The 6,421-nt window shown below is 48.8% G+C and overlaps 1 pseudogene; it reads right to left on the bottom strand.

Annotated features, from left to right (window-relative positions):
• Window positions 1–640: 640 nt before the first annotated feature.
• Window positions 641–1,761, bottom strand: LOC134434106 (olfactory receptor 14J1-like; annotated as a pseudogene).
• Window positions 1,762–6,421: the final 4,660 nt, after the last annotated feature.

Here is a 6,421-nt window from a genome sequence, read left to right as displayed (position 1 = left end):
CCTTGCAGAGCCCCAGCCATGCTGTTTGCCCCCAGCCTGCCCACAGCCAGCCTGGGGCTGCTCACGGGGATTTTCTGTGCTGAGCATTGGCCTGGCTGTGTTCTTGAGAGAGCCTGGGCAAGGAGCCTGGTGCCCCCAGGGCCTCTCCTGAAGTGTCAGCGCTGCCCCAGCAGTTCCCATGGCCTGTCCTTGCTGCAGCCCTTGCACTGCCACCCCCCAGGGCTGTGCCCGGCCCTGAGAGCACTCAGGCCCTGCAGCAACACCAGGGTCACCAGGGCAGCGGGGCAGGGCCATGGCAGCAGCACTGGCAACATCAAGTGCTGCTGCTGGGTACAGATGCTGTGCCAGCCCTGATCTGCCCCCAGCTCTGCACACAGACATTGCTGCTGCAGCTCCAGAGAAGGCAACAAAAGGCATCTCTGCAGAAAACTCTGCTGGGTGATCCTTTAGTTCATTTATAGCCACTGAGAGTGCAGCCCCTCATTGACACAGTCTGTGACCACAGGGAAGATGGATAGAAACAAAATGAGAAATGGCTTTAATAATGACATTTCTCTGTGAACAATATAGTGGGGCTGGACAGCTAGCTTACAAGGAGAGCTGAATTCATCGATGAAATAACAATTGATGATTTAAGAGTCTATCCATAGCAAGGAAGAAAACAAGGCATCTGCATGAGAACAGATTATAAAAGATACATGCAAATTTTTGTAAGCTAGACTAGGTGCATACGTAAATGTGTATATGAGCCTTATTAAATTTCTCTAAAACTTTTGCGAATTATATTGATACTAATAGCTTTACTCGAATGAATATAAGAAGTTTTTTTGATGTAATTAAGGACTTAAGATGATGCTTTGTTAAAAGCATATAAACTACAGAACGCACAATATAAAAACATTTTCTTCTTTGACGCAAATCACGCGTGCGTAGGTCACATCCAATCCAACAATATCAGACATGATTAAAAAAGTAAAACAAAGAAAAAGAACCTCCAAAATGAAACCAACAAGAAGTATCTAAAATTACTTTTATTACAAGTGATTGGCAGAAATGGGCCAGAAGTTTAATGTTTCCAAAGCCATCCAGTCATCAGTCTCCTCACAGCAGCCTTGAGCTCCTGGTTCCTCAGGCTGTAGATGAGGGGGTTCAGGGCCGGAGGCACCACTGAGTACAGAACTGAAAGGGCCAGATCCAGGGATGGGAGGAGATGGAGAGGGGCTTCAGGTAGGCAAATGCTGCAGTGCTGATGAACAGAGAAACCACAACCAGGTGAGGGAGGCAGGTGGAAAAGGCTTTGTGCCGTCCCTGCTCAGAGGGGATCCTCAGCACAACCCTGAAGATCTGCACATAGGAGAAAACAATGAACACAAAACAGACAAATGCTAAAGAGATGGAAAAAACAATAATCTTAAGTTCCCTGAGGTAGGAATTTGAGCAGGAGAGCTTGAGGATCTGGGGAATTTCACAGAAGAACTGGCCCAGGACATTGCCATGGCACAGGGGCAGGGAAAATGTATTGGCTGTGTGCACGAGAGCATAGAGAAAGGCACTGGCCCAGGCAGCTGCTGCCATGTGGGCACAAGCTCTGCTGCCCAGGAGTGTCCCGTAGTGCAGGGGTTTGCAGATGGACATGTAGCGGTCGTAGCACATGATGATCAGGAGGACAAGCTCTGCTGAGATGAAGAACAGAAAGAAAAAGAGCTGAGCAGCACATCCTGTATAGGAGATGTTCCTGGTGTCCAGGAGGGAATTATGCATGGCTTTGGGGACAGTGGTGCAGATGGAGCCCAGGTTGCTGAGGGCCAGGTTGAGCAGGAAGAAGAACATGGGCATGTGCAGGTGGTGGCCACAGGCTACGGCGCTGATGATGAGGCCGTTGCCCAGGAGGGCAGCCAGGGAGATGCCCAGCAAGAGGCAGAAGTGCAGGAGCTGCAGCTGCCGCGTGTCTGCCAGTGCCAGCAGGAGGAAGTGCCTGAGGAGCTGCTGTTGGACATTTGCTGTGCCTGGCCATGGGGACCTGTTCATGGGAAAAGGATAGTGAAGGGTTGGAGGAGATCCCTGTATCCAAAATCAAAGCCAATTCCCATACACCATCCTCTGTAATACACAGACAGTGTCTTTAGTTTTTTAGTTAGGAGGTTTTCTATATATGCTCCGCCATATCTCTGCTGCTGCTCCTGCATATCAGAAACCCTCAGCATTTCTGAGGCACTCTGGGAGAGCAGAGAAAGTGGAGACAGGGGGGTGAGATGGTCTGTCACTTCATTCTGTTTGGAGTTTGTCTGGGCTTTCACTGTTCTGAAATGGAGAATGTTCACACTCCCACGTTTTCCTTAAAATTCCTCAGGTACTCCAGAGAGCAGATGGATGCACCACAGCCCAGCTCCACATTTGTAGACAAGGGCTCACATTGCTCATTTCAACAAGCCAGCATCATTTCAGTGTCAGAACACCTCTGCCTTTCCCCATTAATCCTATAACCCAGAGATGTTACAGGACAGGTTTGCACCCTGCTTGGAGCATTGAAGCTCCCTGCTTGGATTGAAATCTCACAGAGACTTCCAAATGTCCTTAAGATGGCATTGGATGAAGGGAGATGCAGCTCCTTCCCTGGCTGCACTGACAGCATTGCCAAGAGCCAGGCACTGGTGGCAGCATCACCCTGAGCCAGCTGTGCCCCCTCCAGAGCCCCCAGGGCCGAGCAGCTGCTCCCAGCCCTGTGCTCTGCAGAGGGAACTGAGCCCAGGGCTGCAGAGCTGCCCCACGGCTCTGCTGCAGCTCTGCCTGCACAGGAGGGGCTGCACGCCTTGGAGCCCCGGCCCTGAGGGCAGAGGCTTGACTGGGGCACAGGAGGGAGGGGGCTTGTTCAGAGGGAGGGGCTGCACTGGAGGAGATCCTGTGGGCATCTCTAAACTCTCCCTGCCACAACATTTCTGGGTTTTGCTTTCTCTCATTGCCTGATCTTCTCTCTGCTTCCTGGGGATTTTCCTCCTGCAGGTGTTTCCCTGTGCCTGATTTGTCCCTGCCAGTACTGACAGACCCCAAATCTCTGTGCGCTCTCCCTGGCCAGACAGAACCCTGCCTGCTTGCAGGGCACTGGCTGGGGGCAGGTTCTGTTTGCAGCTTGGAGAAAGGACAGCTCAGACTGAGCCTGACGGGTCCAACAAAGGCGATGTTGGTGCTGTCCATGGGCAGAGTGGCTGAAAGAAAATTAGATATCTCCTAGGGATCACTAAAAAGTATAGTTTGCATTGTCTCAGGCACTTGTCAAATTAATAATAAATAATTAATAATCAACCTTCAATATTTATCTCCCCCTCCCTGCCATTGTCCAATATTAGGAAACTGAATAAAATGCCTTAGGAAATTACCTCATTTTTTACAAAGTCCTTGTCTTGGAAATATTCTATGAGGGATCAGAAACTGTCAGCATGTCAGAGATTCAAGAGCATTTCACCTCCCCTGCACCAGAAATATGCAGAGTTGTATTCACAGAGTCTGTAGGCATTGGGATGTTCCAGCTTTAGGAGATGGCTCCAGGAGGTGCAGCTGCATTGTCCTGCAGCCAGAGGTTCCTATGCCAAGGGCTGGCAGTGATTCTGCCCCAGGCACTTCTCAGCACCTTCCCAGCCCTGACAGACTGAAGTTCTCTGTGCCTCTGTGCTTGCCCAGAGTGGCTGCAGACAGTGCCCCAGCCCTGCTGGGCTGGCAGAAGAGCTGCTCATCAAGAGAAATGTGCTTTTGAATCTCTTCTTGCTTACCAGGAGCTGCCTCTATGCTGGGAGCCCAGCTCAGCAGCACAGACACAGCACAAGGAATTTAATGAGCCTCTGGGGCTTTGTGCTCAGGCCCTGAACATCAGTCCCTTAGAGGGAGCTGAAGAAACCTCTCCAGAGCTCCAAGTCAGAATCCAACTCCAAAGTTTCATGGACTTTTAATGGGTTCCTCGGAGGGACACAATGGAGAAAGTGTCCCCAGGCCCCAGGCAGAGCAGAAAACTTAAAGCAGTGATGACAGGCGGGGAAAAAGAGAAGCCAATTCTTGGGGCCCTGGGGCACAGCAGGTTCTGTGACACCAAGGGCTGTGAGGAGACAACTAGTCCTGGGGTCTCCTGGCACAGCCCCAGCCAGGGTGGGCACTGTCAGCCCCTTGTCCTGCCCTCAGCATCCCCCCCTGCCCACATCCCAGTGGCCTCAAGGATCTGCTGGAAGGAGTTCCTGGGGAGCCTTGCTCAGCAATGGCCCTGGGGGCTCCTGAATGCTCCCTGCAGGGACTGCAGATTTTACAAAGGACTTTGGGTTTTGCTTTTGCCTTAGAGTCTCTGAGAGGTTTGTGCAATCCTGGCCTCCAATTATCTGCTGTAATTAGTCCCTGGAGAGGCTTTGTCAGTAACAACACTGAGCAGGGCTCATTATTACTTCAAGGTACTTCAGTTATTTTAAGGTACTTGAGGTTTCCCATTTGATACAGACTCTGTGAGAGGTTTTTGCAATCATGGCCCCAATTATCTTCTTTAACCAGTCCCTTGAGAGCTTTGTACTGACACTCAGTGGGGCTCATTAATGCTTTGAGATACTCAAGGTTTTTAAGGTACTTTGGATTTTTCCTTTCTACACTGAATTTCTCAGAGAATTTTTTTGCCATCCTGGCCTCCAATTCTCTCCTCCAATGCATCCATGAGGAGCCTGTGTTGGGGATGGACCTCAATGAGACCCCATTCATGCTTTGAGACACTTTGGGGTTTTTCTCTGACTGACTCCTGGAAAGGTTTGTGCAATCTCCTCTCAGGTCCTGAGCTTCAAGAGCTCAGCTCCAAATGCAACACGGGGCTCATTAGGATCGAGCCTGTGCTGACAAACCATGGCTCTGCCTTGATTTCTCTCTGGTCTGGAGCAGTTCTTTAGGAAGTATTCCTTTTACAGTTATGGAGAATTATTTTAAACAGCTTCTAAGAAATATGTATTCCTGTCTTAAAGGGTGTCTTTTATTGCTGTTCTTACTATACAAGAGGTGATTGCAGCATTCTGTGATTGATATTGATCCAGGGTCTCTCCTAAGTTGGTCTGGCCATGTCAGGGAAGTTGTACCTTGGAGCTGACCAAGTGTGGACAACCTTGCCCTACATTCCCCAACGCCATGTGAGAAAAAATTTTTAATTTCAAATATTTTAAATGGTTTATTAAGGCCATATCAAAATACAACAGAAGACTGAATAAAAAAAAGAATACAGCACCAGGAGCAAAGGATTCAGTCACTGTGTGCTCATCTACAAAATGGATGTACTGTCTTTTACACCTCTAGCCCCTCCCAAGGTCTTTTCAATCGACTCCTTCTTCACTGTCCAGTGGTGGAGATCACTGTCTTACACCTTGATTGGAGGTCAGGGGCTGCCATAGTAACAAGCCGACCCTCTCAAATGCCCCAACTACTGAGGCCATCCTGTGATAACAATGCAAGGGGGAGGGGAAGGATAACTATACATCTAAAAAACTTTTCTTAACATATATTTAATATTCACCCCTTAATTTTGATAGTCAACCATAGAATTACTGATCTATAACAAGCTCCCCTTTTCTTTTTCTGTAAGTCCTTTTGCTTGAACAATTAGGTAAAAACTTTCTCTGTCTCTTGAATGAGTCATACCAGCATCTGTTGATGTGGGAAGGACAGTGGGACAGGAGAAAAAATCTCAGGTTTTCCTTAGACACACTTATTTGGAATGGACAAAAGGGCATCCCAGAGGTCCAGTATGGCTTTGACTCCCACCTACCGTGCCTATGTGGCTGCTAGCCATAGTCAGTGTACCTTAGGGATGAGTACAGAGGTCAACTCGGTCCTGCCCTCCAGTCCCTGTTGAATTAAAAGACAACTGAGCAATGATAGAGGTGTGGTATGGCCTTTAGTCCCTTCCTTACCATGCCTTAGGGCTTCCTACCCACGGCAGGGCTATGGAGCCTTCTTGGTAGTGAACAAAGGGGCCAACCTGATCTTGCCCTCTATTCCTTGTCTTACTTCTTAAGGATGCTGCCCCATTATGTTTTACAGTCCTTTGTGTACTTCTCAACAGATGCTGGTAATTCTCACCCATTAAAACAGGAAGACAGTTCTCAAGCTGTTTGGTGGAAGCTTAACTCTACTTTTTTGGTGTCTTGGTGTTTTTTTCTGGTTGTCTTTCAGTCTCTGCTTGAAAGTCAATCTTGTTTCACCCAGCCTGGATGTTATACTCCATTCTTTGAGTTCTTCTGCGGGGCGTTTGACTCTGTTGGCATGAGTCCATCCCTGCTCTGCAGTTTGCGTGGCCGATTTGGTGGTGAGCAGTACCTGAAAGGGACCTTCCCACTGAGGAGTTAGAGGCTGATCTCTCCATGGCTTAATCATCACCCTATCCCCAGGATTAATATTATGGATCCTGAAATCC

This window comes from Melospiza melodia, unplaced genomic scaffold (genome assembly GCF_035770615.1).
Source record: "Melospiza melodia melodia isolate bMelMel2 unplaced genomic scaffold, bMelMel2.pri scaffold_32, whole genome shotgun sequence".
Taxonomy (NCBI): domain Eukaryota; kingdom Metazoa; phylum Chordata; class Aves; order Passeriformes; family Passerellidae; genus Melospiza; species Melospiza melodia.
The sequence above is the reverse complement of the archived record's forward strand: the minus strand, read 5'-3'. Positions and strand labels throughout refer to the sequence as shown.